The following is a 27,040-nucleotide window of genomic DNA, read 5'->3' as shown; positions in this document are numbered from 1 at the left end:
ACCGCTCCTCTCAGTCTGGCCCTTGAGCTCTTCGGTCTTGCCTTAACTTCTCCAGGTCCATCTCATGTTGCCTCTGTTTCTCCTTCTCCTCATACTCCCTCTCCTTCTCAGCTCTTTCCTTCTCCTTTTCAGCCCTTTCCTTCTCTTTCTCGGCCCTTTCCTTCTCTTTTTCAGCTGCTTCCAGCTGTTTTAACTGAATTTCATGCTCCCTCTGCTTCTCGGCTCTTTCCTTCTCTCTTTTCACCTCTAACTCCTCTAGCTGGAGCTCATGCTCCCTCCCTCTGTTCTGCGTCCAGCCTCAATTTCTCCAACTCGAACTGAGCCGTCCCACTAGTTGGTATCTTTTCAGGGATATTTTCCAATACCTCAGCAGAAAACACATTCTTCACAATATAATACTGAGTTATGGCCCTCCGCACCTCCCGCTTTTTCATCGACAACCTCACCTCTGCGAGATTTAGTCCTTTCGCAATATTTATCAAGTCTGACTTTGTGGCAGCCTCTAGCGCCTCCAGAGTCGGTTTTCTATAAATTCATCTACATCCATCTTTGCTGGTTTCCCATCTGGTTACCTGCACAACCAGACCCACGTTTGGACTTAAAAGCCCGATTCACTGGCCTCCCAATTTGGTATCAAATCTCAAGACGATGCCCCCACTTTGTTACAAACCCTGTAACTGGGTCACTTACTAGCAAAAATGGAGAGGTCCGTTGAAGTCTGATGATACTATTTTTAACAGTATTTATTAGTAAAAAGACACAAAAATAATAAAAATGCAAATATACAGATAATATACGTCATTAATACTAAATCTAAAAGTGCAGGTATAATAATAATCAATAAGAAATGAGTTCTATCGTTGTCTAGGGGATAATGTATTGTCTGATGGAAATATAAAGTTCACTCAGTTCATGCAGGCTGCAGCCTTTGGGGACCGTTGGGTTTGCAATAGTTGGAGAGAGAGAGAGATTTGGGAGAAAACGTTGCCGATTCCTTTTATGATTTCGATCCGTCAGGAGTCTCGTTGTTGTGGCCTTTCACTTGTGGCCTCTTCTTTTGCTAAGGCCATTCTTCTGTGGTGAGCCCGCCAATCCCAGGCAAGGGAAGGACGCACACGAGCCCCCCACCGGCTGTCGCTATTAAACGCGGTCATGGGATTTCTAGCGTTTCTCCTAGTGCGTCTGAAGGGGTTGTTCCCCAGATCCTCTTTTATCCTTACTCACGGGGTCTGAGATGTCAGTCAGGTTGGGATGATGCAATCCCTCAACCAGCCCACTCTGGTCATCCCCTGAGGGCTTCAATGAATAGTACAGTACTCAATACACAATTCCGTCTCCAAGAGACAATAGCCGTTATCAATGGTTTTGTTTCGCTGAGGCCAGGACACATTCCAAACCTTGTGGATTCTCTCTCATTTCTTGGGTCCCAGACCTGAATTAATAGCGATCTTGTGATTCTCAAAAAGGAGGGGGCGACTTTGTACCCTTCGGCCTCTCAGAGTTGCGGCACATTCGTAACACTGTGAATAGGTGAATCCAGGTGGTGGGAAAGGTCAAGGGCTGGAGAAGAAAGAATCTGATAGGAGAGGAAAGTGAACCATGGGTGAGGGAAGTAGGCAGGGACCCAAGGGGGAAGTAATAGGCAGATGAAAAATAGTAAAAGGACAAATTGGGGAAGGGGGGGGAGGTGATTTGTTTAGCAGAAAGAGAAATCAATATTCATGCCAACAGTTTGGAGGGTACCAAGACGCAATATAAGGTGCTCCTTCACCCTGAGGGTGGCCTCACCTTGGCTCAAAAGGAGGCATGGATCAACATGCTGGAATGGGAATTAAAATGTGTGGCCACTGAGAAGTCCCGTTTGTGGTGGATGGTGCAGAGGTGCTCAACGAGATGGTCCCCTAATTTACAACGGGTCTCAGCAATGTAGAGGAGGCTACATCGGGAGTACCGGACAAAATTAGATAATCCCAACTGACTTGCAGGTGGTGTTACCTCACCTGGAAGGACTGTTTGGAGTCATGAATGGAGGCGAGGTAGGAGGTGTATCACTTGGACTGCTTGCAGGGAGATTAATGAGGAGGAACAAATGGACAAGTGAATCATGGAGGAAGCGATCCCTGTGGAGAGCGGAGAGATTGGAGGTAAAGAGATGTTTAGAGGTAGGATCCCTTTGCAGATGGTGGAAATTGCAGAGAATAATGTATTGGATGCAGAGCTGAGACATCATTCTGTGTCAGTGACAAACACAGTTCAAAGATTGTGTTGGGTGTCACCACACTTCAGGTGCCAGCATAACTTGGCCACTGTTATGTCCTACCTGATTTGGTTTGTTATTTTATTTCTAATTACTAGATCTCACTGCTTACTTGTAAGATCACACTGTTGTTGCTTGCACATTTCACTTAGTCGCTATGAGTTAGAACACTTTGTTAGAAGTTGAAGGAATTTAGATCAATATTTCAATCTATCTTTTGTGAAAATGCCTAGATGTACTGTCCTTTTGATCAGCTTCATGTGTTTGTAATGTGTTGGTGAACAATAAAAACTCCTTCAAACTAAAACTACACCAAGACTGGAGTTTATCTATCTGCCTAACTTAAGGAAATGAGGTCACTCCTGAGCGGGGGCGAAATACCCACAACTCACTAGCCCTAATCTTAGTAGTATGTCTTTGGAGTATGGGAGGAAACCAGAGCACCCAGGGGAAACCCACATAGTCCTGTGGAGAACTTAAAAGCTCCTTACAGGCTGTGGCAGGAGTTGAACACTGATTGCTGATAAGTGGCATTGTAAAGCATTACATGCCGCACTGTTTCTGCACTAACTGTCTGAAAAATATATCTAGTTCATCATACTCTTTTACATGGCCATGTAAATCATCTCTCTTTTAAGCTGAAAGTGAATTTACCTTTAAAAATTACTATTAATATTTCCATAAGATATAGGAGCAGAATTAGGCCATTTGGCCCATTGAGTCTGCCCTGCCATTTTATCATGGCTGATCCAAATTTCCTCACAGTCCCAATCTCCTGCCTTCTCCCTGTATCCCTTTTTGCCTTGACCAATCAAGAATCTATCAACCTCCGCCTTAAATATACATAAAGACTTGGGCTCCACGGCTGCCTGTGGCAAAGAATTCCACAGATTTATCATCTTCTGGCTAAAGAAATTCCTCCTTATCTCTGTTCTAAAATGATTCCCCTCTATTCTGAGGCTGTGTCTTCTTGTCTTAGACTCTCTCACCATAGGAAAGATCCTCTCCACGTCCACTCTATCAGGGCGTTTCAACATTGAATAGGTTTCAATTAGGCCCCCTGAATCTTGTGAATTCCAGTGAGTAGAGGCCCAGGGCCATCAAATGCTCCTCGTATGACAAGCCACTCAATCCTGGAATAATTTTTGTGAACCACCTTTGAACCGTCTCTAATGATGTACATCCTTTCTTCGACAAGGAGCCCAAAACTGTTCGCAATACTCCAAGTGAGGCCTCACTGGTGCTTTATAAGTACTCAACATGACATTCTTGCATTTATATTCTAGCCCTCTTGAAATGAATTCTAACATCACATTTGCCTTTGTCACTACAGGTCCAACCTGCAAGTTAACCTTTAGGGAATCCTCCCAAGTCCCTTTGTGCCTCAGATTTCTGCATTTTCTATCCATTTAGAAAACAGTCAACCCTTCCAATTTGTCTAAAAAGTGCATGATCATACACTTCCCGACACTGTACTGCATCTGCTATTTCTTTGCCCATTCTCCTAATCTGAGTAAGTCCTTCTGCTCCACCTATCTTCATATCATCTGCATACTTTGCAACAAAGCCATCAATTTCATCATCAGAAATCTGAGGCCACAACATCAGCCGATTCTCTTTTGTCTATCCTGCTTGTTATTTCTTCAAAGATTTGTCAGGCAAGCTATTTCCCTTGAAGAAGCAAACCATGCTGACTACATCCTTTTTTATCATGTGCCTTCAAGAACCCTGTGACCTTATCCTTAGTGATTGACTCCAACATTTTCCCAACCACTGAGGTCAGACTAACTGGCCGATAGTTTCCTTGCTTATGCTTCTCTCCCTTCTTGAAGAGTGGAGTAACACTTGCAATTTTCCAGTCTTCCTGAACCATTCCAGAATCTTGTGATTCTTAAAAGATCATTACATGCCTCCTCTTTCAGCACCCTGGGGTGTACATTATCTGGTCCAGGTGACTTATCTACCTTCAGACCTTTCAATTTCCCAAGAAACTTTTGTGTAGTAATGATAATTTTGCACACTTCATGACCCCTGACACCTGGAACTTCCACCATATTGCTAGTGTCTTCCACAGTGAAGACTGATAAAAAAAATATGCATTTAGTTTTTCCGCCATTTCATTTTTTCCCATTACTACCTCTCCAGCATCATTTTCCAGTGGTCCAATATCCACTCTCTCCTCTCTTACACTTTATGTATCTGAAGAAACTTTTGGTATCCTCTTTAATATTATTGGCTAGCTTACTTCTGTATTCCATCTTTACCTTCTTATTGACTTTTTTACTTGCCTTCAGTTGGTTTTTAAAAACTTCCCAATCCCCTAACTGCCCACTAATTTTTGCTCTATTATATGCCCTCTCTTTGGCTTTTATGTTGGCTTTGACTTCTCATATTAGCCACGGTTATGTCATCTTTCCTTTAGACTGCTTCTTCCTCCTTGGAATGTTTATATCCTGTGCCTTCTGAATTGCTTCCAGAAATTCCAGCCATTTCTGCTCTGCAATCATCCCTGTTGATGTTCTTTTCCAATCAATTCTGGTCAACTCAACTCTCGTGCCTCTGTAATTCCCTTTACTCCATTGTAATAATACTGATACATCTGACTTTAAATTCTCCTCAAATTTCAGGGTGAATTCAATTATATTATGATCACTTTCCCCAAGCCTTAAACCCTTTAATCAATTACAATTCTTTGCACCACACCCCGTCCAGAATAGCTGATTCTCTAGTGGGCTCAACCAGGAGATGCTGTAAAAAGCCATCTCACAGGCACTCTAGATATCCCCCCTTCTGGAATCCAGAACCAACCTGATTTTCCCAATCTACCTGCTTTTTGAAATCTCCCATAGCTATTGTAGCATTGTTCTTTTGGCATCCATTTTCTATCTCCCATTGCAATTTGTAGACCACATCCTTACTACTGTTTGGGAGTCCTTATACAACTCTCATCAGGGTCTTTTTAACATTGCAGTTCCTTAGCTCCATCAACAATGATTCAACATCTTCCGACGCTATGTCTCCTCTTTCTAATGATTTAATTTAATGTTTTACCAACAGAGCAATGCTACCCTTCTGCCTTCCTGCCTGTCCTTTCAATACAATGTGTGTTCTTGGATATTAAGCTCCCAGCTATAATCTTCTTTCGGCCATGATTCCATGATCCCAACAGCATCATACCTGCCAATCTGTAACTGTGCTGCAAGTTCATCTACCTTATTCCGTATACTGCGTACATTCAAATATAACACTTTCAGTCCTGAATTCACCCTTTTCGATTTTGTCCACCTTTTACATTGCAACTCATCCTGTTGACTGCAATCTTGCCCAATCAACAGCCTCTCCTCACTATATATTACCTCTCTTTGTAAACCAGCTACCTCATCTTCAGCACTATTATCTATCTTTCCTACATTACTTATTGCACTGAAATATAGGACACTAGTTGCATCATGCTCAACCTTTTGATTCCTATCTTTGTCTGAGGTCTTACCAGCATCTGCCTCCACAGCCTCTCCGCTAACTCTTCTGGCACTCTGGTTCCCATCCCACTGCAACTCTAGTTTAACCTCCACCGTGATGCATTAACAAACCTTCCCACAAGGATATTAGACCCTATCCAGTTCAGGTGCAAATGATCAACCCCAACCCTGGTGAGGGCCAGATCAAAGTGGCAGGGTTGCGTGAAACTGAATCTCAAGTGACAAGATCAAAGAGCACAAGAGGGCTGATTTGCCCACTGCCCGCATAATCTCAACCTAACCCTAATAATTAAAGGCCCGAAACACCTGACGATCCGAGGATGCATTACTGACAATGTGTCCCAGTGCACACCTGGTTCGTTGAACCAAGTGGTGTTGGACCACGATAACGAAAGGCATGGGCCAGATTAACCTGGCTTCACCATACCAGCCCACCCAACATTGCACCACTCAAAACTCCACCACTTTACCTCTCCCAGCCAAAAATATATATCCACCAGCCCAACATACAAACCTAATCCTAAGGTCCAAAAGGGGAACGCACCCCCACAAACCCTTGGCACTTCCCGATTAACCCTGGCTTCAGCCCCACAAACTCTAAGCACACCCCGATTAACCCTTACTAAACCCCCACAAACCCAATGTCCCATGTCAGGAGGGGCAAGATTCGACAAAGGCAAGTGTTGGACCTGGTCAATGAAGGCGTGGGCCAGATCAAAGTGGCAGGGTCGTGTGAAACTGAATCTCAAGTGACGAGATCAAAAAGCACAAGAGGGCTGATTCGCCCAGTGCCCGCGTAATCTCAACCTAACCCTAACCCTAACCCTACAATATCCCTGCAACCCCGGCGAGGCAGTTCAAGGTAGACACAGACCAGATCCATTGGACAGAGAGCACAGCCCAGAAAATAGTCAAGAGGTGGATGCAGTCTTTAAACTAGAGTGGAGACAAAGCCAAGAGAGGCAGGGTCCACAACTGGGAGAGACCATCGTGAACCTCTCCCGTACGTTCACCCCTACAGAAACCCAGCAAAAGGTTCTAAACAGGGGCTTCACTTTTGTACTGACTGTAAAACTCCACAAGGAGCGGATCGTGAGGGATATAGATAAGTTCTATAAGAGATTGGTACTTGTCGACTATTTCGGCGAATCAGAACGTAGGAAGACCCCTTTCACCCCTCCCTCAGACTGGATGCCCAAGCGAAGGTATAGGTCTGAAGCTATTTTAGAATTTGAGAGCACACTAGGTGAGATAAGAGAGACGGAGAGAGAAGTACAGGATAAGCCCAATCTAACTAGGAAGGAGAGAGCAGCCTTGAAAGAACTGAGGGAAAACATGGACATTGTTATCAAACCAGCAGATAAAGGGAGCAGCATAGTTATCATGGACAAGCAGCAATACCTATTTGAAGCACACAGACAACTAAACAACATGGAACACTACACTAAACTAAGGGAACCCATATACTGGGAAACACACACAGAAATCAGGAACATTTTGCATGAACTGGAAAGGACTGGATACCTCAAAGGGAAGCAAGTAGAGTACCTGACAGGGGTACAGTCACGAGCTGGAAAGTTTTATATCCTCCCCAAAATACACAAGAACCCAGACGCATGGACTGTTCCAGGGGAAATAACCCCTGGCAGGCCCATCGTGTCAGACTGCGGCAGTGAGTCATACAGGATAACGGATTTCATTGACGCCTGCCTTAATCCACTATCACAGAAACACTTCAGCTACATCAAGGACACATATCACTTTGTCCGAATAGTCAATTCCATGTCAGTGCCCCCTGAGGCCATACTCTTCACCATGGACATTGAAAGTCTGTACACCAATATTGAAACGGACAGGGGTATGGAGGCAGTGAGGGATATCCTATGGAAAAACCCTCAGCGAGGGAGACCAGACAAGGCCCTGCTAGAACTCCTTCACCTCAGCCTGACTAAAAATGACTTTGAATTCAATGGTGAATTCTACCTACAAGTCAAGGGCACAACAATGGGAAAGAAGTTTGCTCCAGCCTATGCCAATATATACATTGCAAAGTGGGAAGAAACTATCTATCCAAAGTGCCCCAAAAAACCCATGTGTCTCTACAGATACCTGGATGACATCTGGGGGGTGTGGATACACTCAGAGGGGGAATTAGAGGAGTTTATTCAAACCCTAAACACTCCTCATCCATCCATAAAGATTAAAGCCACAACAGATAGAGAGAAGATTGACTTCCTGGACACTACGGTATTTAAACGAGCACCAGAAAATGGCAACCAAAAACTAGCTACCAAGGTATTCTTTAAAACCATGGACACACACACCATCCTACACACAGGGAGTCACCATCCCAAACACACCTTCAGAGGCATTGTCAAGGGACAGCTGACCCGGTTTCACAGCATTTGCACCAGGGTGGAGGACTTCCACCAGGCCACAACCATCCTTTTCTCTGCACTGACACAGGGGCTACAGCAGAAGGAGACTTAGACACATCAAATCTGACTTTCTGAAAACTATCACAAATCCCCGACCACAGAACAACACAACACGGAAACTACCCTTGATAACAGGATACAGTGGGATGGCAGTGAATATCCACAGGGCGGTCAAAACACTTTGAAGAACTAAAAGCAGAAGTGGGGACACTTGGACAATTGTCTCAGCCTTCAAAAGGGGTAGAAATCTGAAAGACATACTAGTCAGCACTAAGGTACGGGCAGCACCAAACTGCGAGGTGGGGAACTGCAGAGCATGCACATACCTAAGAATTTCAAAAAGCATACACAACAAAGCCACAGGAAAGTGGGCCGAGATAGAGCAGAGGATAACTTGTGAACAAAAGAATGTAGTATATGCAATCCTGTGCACACAATGCCATATTATATACATAGGGGAGACGGACAACAGCTTAAGAACCAGACTCACGGGACACCTCAGTAACTTCAGAAGAGGAGACCTAAACAGACCAGTTAGCAGGCACTTCCAGGAGCATGGAACGTACTCCTTAAAAATATTGGGCCTGGAAACTAACATAAACCGGTCAAACACCCAAAGAAAAAGAGCAGAGAGGAGATGGATTGAAACAGTACACACTTATTCCCCGTATGGCCTAAACGAGGCCTAAAAATCTAGGCCAACTGAATACGACACACCCACTTTAATAATTTACTTATTCATTTTTTAATTTTTTTAAAATTGAGAAAATCAGAATAGGAAGGAAGAGGAGGATTCCTTTCAGTCACCCACCCAGAAACGGAATTAAGACAGGGAGCCATTAACTAGGAAAGGGACTTTATGCTTTAGGAATAGAGCCTAACAGCTAGGTCCCAAAACCGAACCACTACACCATAGGTTTGGGTAGTCTAGCCCAAAACCCCCCACCACTGGTAGATCCCGTGACCCCACTACCCACCCAGACACCATGGCCCAACACCTCCAACCCTTTAATACACCCCATAAACCCTACGCCTCTCCCCACCAGGGAGCCAGGTTCACCTCACATCACCAGTACAACGCCACCCCACAAACATTCCCAAATCCCAGCCTTCCCCCTAACCCTAACTTCCTATGGAACACGCACCCCAATTAAATCAGGTAGCACCTCAAATAACACAAGCCAGTCCCTAGAAAGGACAGCCCCACCTCCCAGCCATACCCCTAATCCTAACCCTCCTACACTCCCCCATAAACCTAAACCCTCTTCCCACCAGGGAGCCAATTTCACCACACATCAACACAAACATCCCCACTCCTACCCTTTACCCTAACCCTAACTTCCAATGGACCGCGCACCCCAACTAAACCAGACAGCACCCCGAATAACCCAAATGACACCACACAAAAGGGGCTTACATAATGGCCCTTTACCCTATCCCAAACCTAACATCTTCAACCCTGCTACACACCCCCATAAACCCAAGCCATCAAGGAGCCAGGTCCACCCAATATTACCAACAGTTAGACACCCAGTCTGGTTCTTCTTCCCCCCCTACTGCAATGGGACCCCCATACCCGCCCCCACCCACAATACCATTGGCCACCCTACCCCAGCTCCCTTTGCCTGGAGTCCTCAACCCCCATTACCCAAGCCTTCCCCCAGGCCTGTCCTGCCCCACAATTAGCTACTGCACAACCCCCAAATCACAGCACCTAGTCCCTATAAGAAAACCACAAATCTAAATCCAAAGCACTGTCCATAAACATTAACTCCGCCATTTTAACTTAAACTCCAGAATGGAGGTTAACGAGGAGGAAGATCCCAATAAAGGCAAGTCGGGGACCGAGATGATGACAACGTGGGCCAAAACAAAGTGGCAGGGTAAAGTGAACAGCATCTCCAGTACGAGATCCAAAAACACTAGAGGGTTATTTCGTCCACTGCCCGCATACTCGCATCCTAACCCTAACCCTAACCCCCACCTTTCCTAGAAGAGAGCCCAATGATCCAAAAATCTTAAACTCTCCCTCCTACACCAATTCCTTAACGACATATTAAACTACACACTTCCTATTTCTGGCCTCACTAGCATGTGCTAAGGGTAGCAACCCCAAGATCACAACCCTGGAGGCCCTGCCCTTTAACTTAGCACCTAACACCCTGAATTCCCAAAAGCAGAACCTCGTCACGTGTCCTACCCATGTCATTGGTACCCACATGGACCATGACTTCTGGCTGTTCACCATCCCACTTAAGAATGCTGATGACTTGATCTGAGATATCCCGGACCCTGGCTCCCTGGAGACAACATACCATCCAGGAATCTCATTCTCACCCACAGAAACTCCTGTCTGTTTTCCAAACGAACGAATCCTCTATCACCACAGTGTATCTCTTCTTCCCCCTTCCCATCTGAGACACAGACTGAGACCCAACCACTGTGACTTTCCTCTGCTAGGTCAGCCCCCCCCCCCCCCACCCCCAACAATATCCAAAGTGATAGATCCATTGTTGAGGTGGGTGGCCACAGGACTCCTTAACTCCTTTCCCTTTCCTGACTGTCACCCAGACCCCTGTGTCCTGCATCGTGGATGTAACAACCTCTCTGCGCGTCCTAACTATCAGCCTCTCAGCCTTCCAAAAGGAGTTTATCTAGTTCCAGCTCCAACTCCCTAACGCGGATCGTCAGAAGCTGCAGCCAGATGCAGTTGTAGTCGTCAGGCACATTGAAGGGCTCCCTGCCTTCCCACATCCCGCAGGAGGAACATTTAGCTATACTGTCTGGCAGCTCTACCATCCTAGCTGAGCCAGTATAAGAAAGGGAAGGGGAAAAAAAAACTTAACCTAGAGCTTTTCTTTTGCTTTCTCTGACCGAAGCTTTTCTTTGCTGAAGCCTCAAAGAGCTACTCGGGCACTGGTTTGAGTGACTTGCCGCTGGCTTTTCTACTTGCGGGGTGGACCTGAGTGAAATCCACTCCTCTCAAAACCGCTGAAGTCCAAATTGGTCACTGCCAAAGTTCCTTTTTCCAATATACAATCAGATTTTGCACTTAAGATCATAACATCTAATGAAGTAACTTTCTGTTACATCCCTAATGCTTCTGCTAATTATTTAAAATATATCTTCTAATTTATCAGCTCTCCCTCATGATACACACAAAATTATAGCATAAATAACTTGCATTTATAAGGAGCCTCTCATGAGTTCAGGAAATTCCAAGGTACTCTGAAAACCAGCTAGCACTGTATGGGTATTTTCATTAAACCCAAAATCTAAATAACAATCATATAAACTGTGCTGAGCAGCGGGGGGATTAATGATGGCTCAAGTGCAAGAACATTTCTGTGGTGTAAAAAAGAAACCACAATTCTAACTTAGGAAGCCAGTAACTGAAGTTGAAAAACTGTCTCAACACTTGACAAAACAATATTTGACCATGTTGCAGAATTTCCGCAGTGCATTGGGACAATACATTTTGCTACACGCACAGTGACAAACCAAAAGGCAGTAGCATTCTGCTGCATGAAACATGACCACAGTATCACTTATAGAAAGAAATAACTTGTCTCTATAGGTGATGGGACACATCAAAGTATTTTATAGTCAAATAAGAAACTTTTTATGATTCAAGTGAATTGCGGAGCTGGTTCTGCCACAGTCTCTCAGGATGACAGAATTCACTAACCGTACTTGGATCTGCCCTTCTGACAGCCTCGGTGTGTCACCTATCTTAAGGAAGTGAAAGTGGACTCTGGGTTCACAGTTGCCCGTAGCACAGTTCATGATCACCTGCATCCTGCTTCACTTAGCTGAGCAAATATAGTGATGGTGCACAGGCTTGGTTCTGGCATGGAGAAGGAAGTCAGTCTTGTAGGGAGAGAATAAGCAGTTAGAGGCTATACTCTCTTGAGTTTAGAAACTGAAGTGTCAGTCCAAATCTATAAATAGCGCAGTAACATAGCAGTTGCAGTGCTGGTGATGTAATTAAGTTTGGAGTTGGGAAAATGGAGAGCTATCGGTAACCTTAGGTAATTTCTAAGTAAGTACGTGTTCGGCACAGCATTGTGTTCCAAAGGGGCTGTATTGTGCTGTAGGTTTTCTGTGTTTCTACCTATGCAAGCATCATGTATGTATTGTTATTCACTGAACTGAGAGTCATAGGGTCTTAGAAAACTACAGCTCATAAACAGGCCCTTTGGCCTATCCAGTCTGTGCTAAACCATTTAAACTGGCTAGTCCCAACGACCTGCATCTGGATCATAGACATCCTTACCACCACCACCACCACCCCGCCCCCCCCCCCCCCCCCATCCATGTACCTATCCAAACTTCTCTTGAACTTTTGAAATCAAAATTACATTCACACTTGTGCTGGAAGTTCATTCCACACTCTCACCCCTCTCTGAGTGGAGACGTTTCCCCTCATGTTTCTCTTAAACATCTCACCTTTCACCCTTAAGCTATAGCCTCTAGTTGTAGTCCCACCCAACCTCAGTATCTATATCCCTCTCAATTTTGTATACCTCTATCAAATCTCCTCTCAATCTTCTTCTATATTTTAGGGAATAAAGTTCTAACCTATTCAATTTTTTCTTATAACTCAGGTCCTCCAGTCCCAGCAACACACTTTCTCTGTAGCCTTTCAAACTTGTTTACATCTTTCCTGCAGGTAGGTGACCAAAATTGTACACAATACTCCAAATTAGGCCTCACTAAAATCTTATACAACTTCAACATAACATCCCAACTCCTGTACTCAATACTTTGGTCCATGAAGGCCAATGTGCCAAGAGCTTTCTTAACAACCTTATCTACCTGTAGCCTGACTTTCAATGGATTATGGGCCAGTATTACCAGATCCCTTTGTTCTACCACACTTCTCAGGGTAGGTCTCACTGTGTAAGACCTACCATGGTTGGTCTGCATTAAATTCCATCTGCCATTTTTCTGCCTATTTTTCCAGCTGGTCCAGATCCTGCTGGAGGCTTTGATAGTCTCCCTCACTGTCTACCACATCCTCATAAAGCCAATGTCTAATTCAATTTGCCGTCTCATCTTGAATACTGTGTGACTGAACTTTCTTGAGCAGACTCCCTTGCAGGGCCTTTTCGTATGTCTTGCTGAAGTCCACGTAGATAACATACACTGCCTTGCCTTTATCAACTTTTCTGGTAACATCCTCAAAAAACTCCTTAAGGTTGGTTAGACATGTCCTACCATGCGCAAAGCCATGCTGCCTATCCCTAATCTATCTAAATACTCATTCATATATCTGGTCTCTCAGAATACCTTCCAATAACTTCCCCGCTAATGATGTCAGGCTCACCAGCTGATAATTTCCCGGTTTATTCTTAGAATCTTTCTTAAACAGCAGAGCACCATTAACTATCCGCCAATCCTCTGGTTCCTCACCTGTTGCTAAGGGTGATTGAAATATCTCTGCTACGGCACCTGTAATTTCTGCATTTGCCTCCCACAGGGTCCGAGGGAACACATTGTTGAGTCCTGGGGATTTGCCCCCCCCCCGATTTAACATCTCCCTCATGTCTTTTGGCTCCATGGATGAAATAACCATTCTGATCTTCCAAAGAACCAACATTGCCCCTTGCAATCCTTTTGTTCTTAATATATCTGCAGAAGCCCTTAGGATTCTCCTTCGCCTTGTCTGCAACATGCAACCTCATGTCATCTTTTAGTCCTCTTGATTTCTTTCTTAAGCTTTTTCCTGCGATTCTCAAACTCCTGAAAGACCTCATTTGTTCCTACTTGCCACGCACCTCCTTTTCTTTTTCTCAATCAAGCCTCAATATCCCTTGAAACCCAAGGTTCCCTAGACCTGTTATCTTCGCCTTTTATTCTGACAGGCACATACAAGCTTTGTTTTCAAGTTTGAAGGCCTCCCACTTGCCAAGTACACCTTTAGCATGTCCTAATCCACACTTGGCCAGATCCTTTCTGATGCCATCAAAATTGGCCTTTCTCCAATTTAGAATCTCAACCCGAGAAGCAGACCTATCCATTTCCATAATTACCTTGAAACTAATGGCATCATGATCACTAGATGCAAAGTGTTCCTCTGCACTCCTGTGCTGTTTCATTCCCTAATTGGAGATCAAGTATTGCACACTGTTTTGTTGGGTTCTCTATGTACTGATTAAGGAAACTTCCCTGAATACACTTGACAAACTCTATCCTTTTTACAGTATGGGGGTTGTAGTCAATATCTGGTGTTACGAGATACGCAGGCTCATACTGTGAATGTTACTTTAAGAGTGGCTGGGTAAGGCGGGACTATGATGCCTGTCACAGGCTTGTGGCATCCTGTTGTGGACTTAAACAGAGGGAGAGGGAGGGAGGGAAGGAGGGAGGATAGAGAGAGGGGGGGGGGAGAGAGAGAGAGAGAGAGAGAGAGAGAGAGAGAGAGAGAGAGAGAGAGAGAGAGAGAGAGAGAGAGAGAGAGAGAGAGAGAGAGAGAGAGAGAGAGAGAGAGAGAGAGAGAGAGAGAGAGAGAGAGAGAGAGAGAGAGAGAGAGAGAGAGAGAGAGAGAGAGAGAGCGAAAGAGAAAATTTGTTCCTCTAAATCCCATGGACTGTCGAGTGTTCTATAATATAGCTCCATTAATGTGGCCATACCTTTCTTATTATTCATTTTCACTCATAAAGCCTCACAAAGCAAGTTCTCCAGTCTGTCCTGAATGAGCACTGCCATGATATTTTCTCTGGTTAGGAATGCCAACCTCTCCCCTTTTAATCCCTCCCTGCTCTATCACATCTAAAACAACGGAACCCCAAAGCTGCCAGTCCTGCTCCTCCTGCAACCAAGACTCACTGATGGCTGCAATATCATAATTCCATGTGTCGATCCATGCCCTGAGCTCATCTGCTTTTCCTACAATGCTCTTCACATTGAAATATACGCACCTCAGGATATTTGTCACACCGTGGTCAACCCTTTAATTCCTGATTTTTTCTGAGGTCTTAACAACATCCGTCTCCACAACCTCTCCACTATCTATTATGACACTCAGATTCCCATTCCCCTGCAACTCTAGTTTAAACACACCTTTGAAGAACCTTCCCACTAGGATATTAGTCCTCCTCCAGTTTAGGTGCAAACTGTTCCTTCCGTACTGGTCCCACCATTGATCGATGATCCAAAAATCTGAAGCCCTCCCTCTTACACTGAATCCTTAGCCATGTGTTAAACTGCATGGTCTTCCTATTTCTGGCCTCACTAGCACATGGCATGGGTAACAAACCTAAGGTCACAACCCTGGAGGATCTATCCTTTAACTTAGCAGCTAAATCCCTGAACTTACTTTGCAGAACCTTGTCCCTATTTCTACCTATGTCATTGGTACCGATGTGGACCATGACCTCTGGCTGCTCACCCTCTCACTTAAGAAAGCTGAGGACTTGTTCCGAGATGTCCCGCACCCTGGTGACTGGGATGCAACATACCATCTGGGGATCTCGTTCTTGTCCACAAAAGCTCCTTTCCGTTCCCCTAAATAGTGAATCCCCTAACACTACAACTTGTGTCTTTTACCCTCTTCCCTTCTGAGCCACAGGACCGGACTCAGTGCTAGAGATCGAGCCACTGTGACTTTCCTCTTCTAGGTCATTCCTCCCAAAAATATCCAAAGTGGTATTCCTGTTGTTGAGGGGATGGCCACAGGGGGACTCTACACCGGCTGTCTAACCCCTTTCACCCTGCTGACTGTCACTCAGTTCCCTGTGTGTAAGTACCTCTCTATGTGTCCTATCTATCAACCACACCCCCCCCCCCCCCAGTCTTCCGAATGATCCAGAATTCATCCAGTTCCAGCTCCAGCTCCTTAACGCGGAGCAGTTAGAAGCAGCAGCTGGATGAACTTCTTGTTGTTGAAATTGTCAGGGACACCAGAGATCTCCCTGTTTTCCAACATCCTGCAAGAGGAGCATTCAGCAATTCTCTCTGGCAACCCTTCTACTCTACACTCTGCAATTATAAAGAAGGAAACAATAAATAAACAGAAAAAAAAATCTACTTACAGCTTTTCGCCTTCCCTCACAGAAGACTCAAAGCTAAAGCCTCGAAATCCCTGGTCTAACACCAATTTCAGTTTGAGCTCAGCTTGACGGAATGTAGACCGAACATTTCCTAACATGCCAGGGATCTCACAGACACCATCACTGTGACCAACTACAAGAAAGGCAATACACCTAAGGTGCAACAGAGAGGTCTCCCTGCCGTCTGAATCATGGCCAGAATCCTCTTCAATTTCCCTAATGTGAAAACCAGCTTTCCTGTGTGTGGAACACATCAGGGATTAATTATAGTTCTTTCCTTTAGTTTCACTGATTAATCAGCAATTAGGCATTGCATGGGGTTTAACATCACCCATGGGTTCACTATGTGCTCTGTGCACAGGAGCAATTAAAAATCTTATTATGTGCTTTGAGTACAAAAGAATCGCAAACACATTCTGCAATTGAATTTGTACTTGATATAAATCCACTCATACTTAAAGGACCTTCAAAACCAATTGTATGCCTTCCTTCATTATGCAGTTTTCATAAGTTCTGTTGCATTTTATTTCTTATAAATGCCTGGAAGAAAATGAATCTCAAGGTAGTATATGGTGATTTACATGTACTCTGATAATGAATTTACTTTGAGCATTGAACTTTGACAATGTAATTAAATTTTTATTCTGATGTTTTAACAAAGCTTCTGTTGGTGACAATAGGATAGAGAAGATATGGCTCTGCACGTAGGCGTGTTTATCCCCTGATTGTACGTCATGGAAGAATTTTTAAATTGGCAAATGTGACAGAGGTCTCTCAAAGCTCTCTCTCTCCCTCTCTGTCTCGCTCTCTCTCTGGGCAATGTAACACTTCTTCCTCCTTTCACAACGTGTGTCTTATATTGCCGTTGCATTTGCATCTCCAAGATTGAAGACTGACATTTGGCTGCTGGAGCACCAACACTTGTGCTGCTGTGTGGGAAGGTGCTCACCTTCATCCCTATCTGATACCAAAGTCCTTACAGCAAACAATCTGCCTTGTAGGTGATTTCCACTGCGTAAGTTGTGTCTGGAATTCCCTGGCTGCCAGTGTAATTGAACATCGCCACCTGCACAATGAGCAAGGATTCCAGCATCCTTCCAAAAGAATTTTGTGACTGTCCCAGTCTTCCGGTGTACGAGGACTTCACTTACCACCATCTTCGAGGTTGTGTAATGAGCTCTTCTGGCCTGTGTGGGGTGCCAGAGAGCATTGGGCTCCGAGGCTTTTAGCGCACCTGTATTGGTCAATTGTTGTCTAATAAGAGATGTTAGTTGTTTAGAGTTCCTTGTATTTTTCTCAAACGACATGCTCTGTGTAGTACAGTCTCCTGGTGTTTTCTGTTTAAACTTGTTTATTTTGATAAGCTTGGGGACTTGACTTATTTAAGCAGATGCCAATTAGTGCTAATCACAGTGTCCTAGCTTTGAGAATGTTATGTGTTGTGGTATCGCTCAGCTAAGCTACCAATGTGTTGCTGGAATTCTGATAAGACCATAAGATACAGGAGTAGAATTTGGCTGTTGGGCCCATCCAGTCTGCTCTTCATGGCCGATCAATTTCCCTCTCAGCCTTCTCCTTCATGCTCTGACTACTCATGAATCTATCAACCTCTGCCTTAAATATACCCAAGCCCACAGAATCACCACTCACGAGCTAGAGAAATTATTCCTCATCTCTGTTCCAAAAGGACACCCTTGTATTCTGAGGCTGTACTGCTGCCACATTAAAAAAAAACAAATTTAATGACATATGTGTGTGATGATAAACCTGATGCAGATGTGGGTCTCTATTTCACACTGAGAGTGGGAAGGGGGCAGGGAGAGAGGAATCATGGTTGGGATAAGGGGGAGGGAGCAGGAAGCACCAGAAACACATTCTGCGATGATCAATAAACCAATTGTTTGGAATCAAATAACCTAGCCTGCTGTACCAGTGTCACCCTCGGCCCCAGCACTGGTTCTCTGCCTGCTGTCCCACACCCCTCCCACGGCACTCCACCCTCACCATTCCCAACACTCTTTGCTCCTGCCAGATTTGCAAACTTGCTTTCTGCTCTAAGTTGACTAATACAGTACCGTGCAAAAGCCTTAGCTTTATAAATGTGCCTAGGACTTTTGCACAGTACAATATGCAGAACAGAGAAGGTACGGATCTTTATTGATAACCTAGGGCTCCAGATAGAAATGCGCGAACAGAACCACGATTTTAATTAGGTTCACGCTCAAGATTGAAAAGGCAGGACTTTGCGGCACTTTTCGGAGTTGGTCTGCGACCAGTTACTGAATGGGATTCATTAGAAAGGACGAATGCAAGTGCAGGCAGAGGGGCCATTCTTGTTAGAGGCCCAGTGTTTGGACTGGCCCTGGATCATCAGGCTGGGGCGAGGTAAGGTATCTGGTAAGTTTCTCTTTTCCTTCTTAATTCTTCATTCCTCATCTGCCAGAGCATAGTAGAGCAGTGAGAATGGTTCCGGGGCGATTATTTGTTCTGTGTGTGAGATGTGGGATTTCTGAGACAACCATACCTGCACCAGGTGCACTGAGCTGACAGCTCCTCGGATAAAGCATTAAGGAATTGGAGTTGCAACTCAATGTCCTTCGGCTCATACGGGAGAATGAGTAGGTGATAGATTGGAGCAACAGGGAGGTAATCACTCCTAGATTGCAGGAGGGAGGTAACTGGGTGACTATCACAAGAAGGAAGGGAGATGGGCGGCCAGTGCAGAGTACCCCTTTGGTTGTTCCCCTCAATAATAAGTATGCCACTTTGGATACTATTGAGGAGGACGACCTATCGGGGAGCTGCAGTGAGCAGGTCTTTGGCACTGAGTCTGGTGCTGTAGCTCAGAAGAGAAGGGAGCTGGAGAGGACCGCAGTGGTGATAGGAGATTCCATAGTCAGAGGATCCGAGACAAGGTTCTGTGGGTATGATTTGTTGCCTACATATGATGGTATGTTGCCTCCTGGTTGCCAGGGTCAAGAATGCCTTGCATCAGATACATAAAGTGTAAAAGAGAGGCGAGAGTAGATATCGGGCTGCTGGAGAGGTGGTAATGGGGGACAAGTTGACGGTAGATGAACTAAATAAGTATTTCGCATCAGTCTTCACTGTAGTCGCTAGCAATATTCCAGATTGTCTCAGAGCAGAAGAGTATGTGAGGTTGCTATAACTATGAAGAAGGTTCTTGGGAAACTGAAAGGTCTTTAGGTTGATCAGTCACCTGGACCAGACGGTATACACCCCAGGGTTCTGAAAGAGCTGGCTGAAGAAATTAGTGGGGGCATTAGTAGTGATTTTTCGAGAGTCACTGAATTCTGGAATGTTTGAGGGGGAATGGAAAATTGCAAATGTCACTTTAGTCTGAGCTCAGTGGTTCGAAGATGTTGGCGTCGATTGTTGAGGATGTGGTTTTGGGGTACTTGGAGGCACATGATAAAACAGGTCGTGGTCAGCATTACTTCCTTAACGGAAAATCTTGCCTGACAAACATGTTGAAATTCTTTGAAGAAATAACAAGTGGGATAGTCAACGGATAATCAGTGGATGCTGTACAGTTGGATTTTCAGGAGGCCTTTGACAAGGTGCCACACATGAAGCTGCTTAACAACTTTAGAGCCCTTGGTATTACAGGAAAGATACTAGTATAACTAAAGCATTGGCTGATTGGCAGGAGCCAATGAGTGGGAATCAAGGGAGCCTTTACTGGTTGGCTGCCAGTGACTATGGTGTTCTGCAGGAGTCTGACATATAACGCTTCTTTTTATGTTATATGTCAATGACTTGGATGATGGAATTGATGGTTTTGTTGCAAAGTTTGCAGACAACATGAAGATAGGTGGAGGGGCAGGTAGTTTTAAGGAAGTAGAGAGGCTACAGTAAGACAGATTAGGAGGATGGACAGAGAAGTGGCAGATGGAATACAGTGTTGGGAGTTGTATGGTTATGCACTTTGGTAGAAGAAATGAAATGGTTGACTATTTTGTAAATAGAGAGAAATTTCAAAAATATGAGGTGCAAAGGGACTTGGGAGTCCTTGTGCAGGATTCCTTCAAGGTTAGTTTTCAGGTTGAATCTGTGATGAGGAAGGCAAATGAATGTTAGCATTCATTTTGAGAGGACTAGAATATAAAAGCAAGTGTGTAATGTTGAAGGTTTAGAAGGCACCAGTGAGGCCTTACTTGAAGTATTGTGAGCAGTTTCTTAGATAAGAACGTGCTAACATTGATGAGGTTTCAAAGGAGGTTTTCGAAAACTATGCATGAAATGCTGGTGGAACACAGCAGGCCAGGCAGCATCTATAGGAGAAGCAGCGTCGACGTTTCTCGGAAGGGTCTCGGCCCGAAACGTCGACAGCGCTTCTCCCTATAGATGCTGCCTGGCCTGCTGTGTTCCACCAGCATTTTGTGTGTGTTGCTTGAATTTCCAGCATCTGCAGATTTCCTCGTGTTTGTTCTCAAAAACTATTGCAGGATTGTAAGGCTTGTTCTTATGAGCAGCACTTGATGGCTCTGGACCTCTATTCACTGGAATTCAGAAGAATGATGGGTGACTTAATTGAAACCTATCGAATTTTGAAAGGCTTTGACTGAGTGAATGTGGAGAGGATGTTTCCTGTGGTGGGGGAGTCCAAGAGCAGAGGGCACAGCCTCAGAATAATCGGATGTCCTTTTAGAACAGGGCTGAGGAGGAATTTCTTTAGCCAAAGAGAAGTGAATCTGTGGAATTTGTTGCCGTAGGCATCTGTGGAGGCCACGTTATTTGGTGTATTTAAGGCAGAAGCTGATAGATTCATGAATAGTCGGGGATACAAGGAGAAGGCAGGAGATGGGGGCTGAGAGGGAAATGGAGCAGCTATGATGTAATGGCGGAGCAGAATTGATGGGCCAAATGGCCTAAAGCTGCTCCTATATCTTATGGTGTTCTGGTCATACATACGCAGCGAAGTGCAATCAAAGTGTATTGTGCTGTAGGGTCTCTATGTTTCTAAAGAACCTTACTGCACTTGCTATGATAGAGGGATGAAGACAATTAACTTAACCACCACCCAGCCTAAATGACACCAGCTATTAATATTAACTTTAAATTTACCATCTTTTTCTGTTGCTGCTTGCCTAATTGTGAAAAAATACAAGTAATACGGACAAAAATTGAATTTTCAATTGGTGTCAAAAGTTTTGGGGAGTTGGCAGGATAACAGAATTGAGAGGGGAAATAATTCAGCCACAATTGAATGGTTGAGCAGGCTCGAAGGGCTGGATGGCTCATTCTACTCCTATGTCTTATGGTCTTATGTTCTAAAATTCAAGATGGAATATGGCGAATACAACGCCAAGCAATTCTGTAGTTTGTTAACTCTCCAGCTCATGATAGCAATACCTGTTTTCTGAATACTTCTTGCAGTATAGTCTGCCACCCAGTGGTATACCATGAATATTGCAATTGAACCAGAAGAGACGCAAAATTAAGGGCCTGTATTTTCTGTACCTCTTTTAGCGTGCTCTCTGTAAGCTGTGCCTTTACTTATAAACATCACAGATATTAGAGAGCACATAATGGGCATATCATTCATCTCTACTAGTAATATGAAAGCTTCATAGTGTCTTTTACCCAGGAATATCCGGAGTTAGAAGCTATAAGACTACCTTTTCCTATTGACATTAAAGAATTTCAAAACGATTCAAGAGGCAATATTCGTTATGCTGTTAAGTAATGAACTGATTAAATAAGTTGTTAATAGGTTATAGAAAGAGGGATGACAAGCATTTATACAGTTCTTTCTATTCCCTTGCGGAAAACGTTTTGAAACTATTAGAATACTTTTGAGGTGTAGTCATTATTGTAATGTTGGAACTACTGCAGCCGATTTGAACATAACAGCTGCCCTTAACCACATTGTTGTGATGATGTGAGAATTTATTTTGGAATTGAAATAGAAAGCAGTCTGTCTGGATGCATAATGCCTCGGTATGATGATTGTTCTGCACATGACTGACTGCAAGACTGCAGAGAGTTGTGGTTACAGTCCAGCATATCACAGGAACCAGACTCCCCTTCATGACTGTCTATGCTTCTCATTGCCTCAATAAAACAATCAGCAGAATTGCCCACCCTGAACATTCTCTCTTCTCCCCTCTCACATCAGGCAGGAGTTACAAAAGCACGTACCACCCAGCCCAATGACAGCTTCTGACCCATTGTTATCAGACACTTGAATGGGCCACTTGTACAATAAGGTGGAGACTTAGTCTCAAAATCGACTTCATTATCATTATGCTTTTACATGCCAAAATGTTAGAATAATCAAAAGGAAATCAAGAGCTAATTGTGTGTAGTTTGTTTTTACGTGAAACGAGGCAAGCACAGATGGTGCAGTGGCATGATGACGTACGTTATTCCCGTACTTTGTATGGATAATCATAATGAATTACTTAAACAACAAAGAATGCTTAATCAAACAATATACTGTATATATACAATATTACTTAGGTATTACTGATAAATTAAATACACAACACTCCTCCCTGCTTGGCTATAAGCTCCAACTCAATATAGAAAGCCTCTCAACTTATATACATGTTGTGTGTGTATATATACATATATAATTTACACAATATAATACAGCTACAATATAGATATCCACAACATAGTAAATTTTAAATTGTCCTATTCAGGCCTAAAGATTTCATCGCTGTGGAGGATTTTTCACTCTTATGGGGCAATGTCTTTCTTGACAAGGGAGACTCATGTGAGAGTCTCAGGTGAGACTCATGGCGATGAAAAAAATGTCCGGTTCTGGGGTTTCCTCCATGGTGGTTGTAGGAGTTGACTCGGAGACTGTAGGAAGTGGTTCTGATAGCTCTGGACACTTTTCTTGGCTTTTCTCTCTGGATCTTCTTTCAGTACTGGGTTGACGGTGTCCTTAAAATCATCACAGATCCAGACAGACCCGTTCTTGTTGGCTACTGGGACCACTGCCATTGCCCATGGACTCTTACTCTTATTTTTCCATCTTATGAAGAAAAGATGTGGGGTCAGAGTAACACAAGGTGATAGGTGAAATTGGGAGGGGGGAATGATGAAGTAAAGAGCAGGGAAGTTGATTGGTGAAAGCTGGAGAAAGGGAATCTAATAAGAGAGGACAGAAGGCCGTGGAAGAAAGAAAAATGGGAGGAGCACTAAAGGAGGCAATGGGCAGACAAGGAGATAATGTGAAAGAGGGAAAAGGGGATAGGGAATAGAGAAGGAGGTTGCCATTACCAGAAGTTTGAGAAATCGATGTTCATGCAATCAGGTTGGAGGCTACCCAGACGGAATATAAGGTATTGTTCCTCCAACCCGAGTGTGGCCTTGTTGCAACATGAGAACTGGCCATGGATTGACATGTTGGAATAAAAATGGGATGTGGAATTAAAATGGATGCCAATGGGAGATATCGCTTTTCCTGGCAGATGGAGTACTATATAGGTGTTTGGTGAAACAGTCTCCCAATCTACATCAGGACTCACTGATATACAAGAGGCCACACTGGGAGCACCAGATACAATAGATGACCCCAACAGACTCAGAGGTGAAGTGCCATCTCACTTGGAAGGACTGTTTAGGGCCCTGAATGGCAGTGAGGAAGGAGGTGTAGGGGCAGGCGTAGCACTTTGCCCAAGGGTGACCTGCAGGCCAGCAGAGGGAAGGAGCGTTTTACACCTCCTTTGGTAGAGATGTATCTCCATCCTGGTACCCAAGTGGGTCGATACAAGGAGAAAATTGACTGAGGTGTTAGGTGCATAATGATGAGAAAAGTGGTAGAGTACTAGGGAAATTGAGGGAGGGAATTCAAAAGGTTAGAGCCTTGGCAGGTGAACATGTGGAATGCAATAGTGGTGATTAAGGTTAGGTGACTACTTAGTAGAATACCTCTATTTACTATACAAGGATGATCTTGAACAACAAGTCACCTATCATCATCATCAACCCACTCTCACATCTCTGTGTATGGCCTCATACTTTGTTCTAATGAAGTCTAAAATAAGCTTGGAAACAGCTTCTCACCTTCCTTCCTGAACTTCTTATCCCTTGGGGCTTAGTACTGAATTCACCAATTTCAGACTGACTACCTTTTCAGTTTGTGTTAGAACTAGCAAATTCTTCTGGATGTTCGTGGACTCCACCCCATGGTGGATGTTGCTTTCTCTCCATTCCTTCTGCTTCCTTGCAACTTAACAGCTTCTCACTTTTCTTGTTCAATTATCAACTCAAACCTTATCAAAGATGCCGCCTGAACTGTAATTGAGTATTTTTACTTTTCTTTAAAAAAATGTTTCATACTTCTACCATCTTCAGTTTTGTCTTTTGATTGAATTTGAGGATTAATGTTTGAGAACTAGAAGATCACAGGTATCTAGTAGATTGGGAAGTTTAAAGGCTAGTGGATCTTACAATAGTATAGAATATTAAGGTCAAGAAGTGATCTGAAAACATGGTTGAGAACTTAAATTGGGGAATTATATACTGTAATTACAAGGCCAGCTTCTCTTTCCTTGCACTTGAATGAAGTTCCCCTTTTCTGACAATGCTCTGGATTATAATGTGTGTCTATATTCTGAGACAATGAGAATATTATGTCATTATGAGTAATCTGCTTATGCTCATTCTTCCTGCTATATCACTTCTATATGTTGTAAGCTTTCATTTTGTTACATGTCTGTCCACTCAAGACTTACTAACCTCCTTAATGTTCAATACATCTTTGACTCTGATGTCTGAAGTATGCATCTTTTAGTTAAATCTTTTTTGCAAGTGACAAAGACAGCGTTTGCAACAAAAGGTCCTTTATTTGAAAGAGAAAAACTCAACCAAGTGTAGTGAGTGATACAACAATGTATCAAAAGTCATGCCACACAATACACAGAACTCTTAAATGATACACTGTACTCAATGTTTTCCCTTTGAACAGAGGCAGTGATCTATTTTGTATAAACTGATTTCTGACAAATAATAAATTATATACTGTTGACATCTATAAATATAGCAAAATATTTTGCAGTCCTGTCAACTGCAGTGCTACCTTACACATTAATTAATTAACTAACTTATTGAGATGCAGTGCAGAATAGGCCCTTCTAGGCCTTTGAGTGGAACTGCCCAGCAACCCCCAATTTAACCCTAGTTTAATTACTGGACAATTTACAATGAACAATTAACAATTAACAATTAACTGGTACATCTTTGTACTATGGGAGGAGACCAGAGCACCTGGAGGAAACCCACACAGTTATGGGGAGAACGTACAAACTCCTCACAGGCAGCGATGGGAATTGAACCCCGGTCGCTGGTACCGTAAAGCGTTGTGTTGTACTAACACGCTGCCCCAGCCTTTAATAGTTCTGCAGTTAATACTATTTAATGGTACTGCAGTGTGTATCCTGGATACTGATAAAGCAATACTTTCTGAACTGGCTTCACATGTGACCACTCACAGTAATTGCCAATCTCACGATATGTACAGTAACTATCAGTATACTACATATCATGGGCACCGCAGTAACGTAAAGCTTGATAGCGTCAGTGATCAGGGTTCAATTCCCTCCGCCTACTGTGAGGTGTTTGTACATTTTTCCTGTGACCAAGTAGGTTTCCTCCAGGTACTTTGTTTTCCTCCCACGTTCCAAAGATGTATGATGAGGGTTAGTAGGCATGTTATGTTGGCACTGGAAGTGTGGCGACACTTGTGGGCTGCCCAACTACATCCATGCTGATTTGATTTGATGCAAAAAGACTTATTTCACTGTACGTTTTCATGTGCATGTGATAAATAAAGCTAAAATTTATTAAAAAAAGCTCATCTTTATCATGCAATCGTAATAATCAATCATACCTCCAGAATTTAACATTATGACTGTATATTGTTTTAAAAATATTCCCCATTTTCACAAACCCCAGAGCAATAACTTCCAGCTGCTTTTATAACAAAATGCTTCTCATTTTACTGTTGTTACCAGCACTCTGTTTCACAACTCTCACTTCAAGTTCCTGTGGGCACTGGACCTTTACAGCTCGCTGCTGACTCGCTCAAAGGAAGGAAGTGATCACTTATCTCTGGGCAGTTTCCACGTCTGCATCTCTGCTTCATGCATCTTGGCCTCCCTTGCCAAACACTAGCTTACATTGTGCTGAAATCAGCATGTCCGGGGCTGTGGTAAAATCACACATGGAATCTTCAGACTTTTTAAATCACCTCCACATTAGAACATATTCCTCTCTCCAGCACCCAGCTCAATCAAAGCCTGGCTCGGGCTACTCAGATGTGGCTCAGTTCTATGAAAAACAGGGCTCTCATATCCTCCAAGTCCTTTTCATAGATCTCCACTGACTCCTCTACCACAGTGGCAACATGCAATGGTAAACGATTAGCTTTATTTATCACATATATATCAAAACATACTGTGAAATGTATCATCTTGCATCTGACCAGTCTAAGGATAGTGCTGGGATCAGTCTGGAAGTATTGCCACACATCCAGCACCAACATAACGCCCACAGCTCACTAACCCTGACCATTATTCTTTTGGAATGTGGGAGGAAATAGAACCATCTGGAGGAAACTTGTGGTTATGGGGAGAACATACAAATTCCTTACAGACAGTGGCGGGAACTGAACCTTGATCAGCGATCGCTGATGCTGTAAAGCGATTGTGCTATCCGCTATGCCACCATGCTCAGCCCATGTCAGCTTTCCAAGTATAGGAAGATTATGGCTATATCCTAACATTTCAATCAATTGTCTGTCCTGTATCATCTAAACAAATGATACCAAACCTG

This window comes from Hypanus sabinus, chromosome 20 (assembly GCF_030144855.1).
Source record: "Hypanus sabinus isolate sHypSab1 chromosome 20, sHypSab1.hap1, whole genome shotgun sequence".
In the NCBI taxonomy this organism is placed as follows: domain Eukaryota; kingdom Metazoa; phylum Chordata; class Chondrichthyes; order Myliobatiformes; family Dasyatidae; genus Hypanus; species Hypanus sabinus.
Note: the sequence above shows the minus strand (reverse complement) of the source record.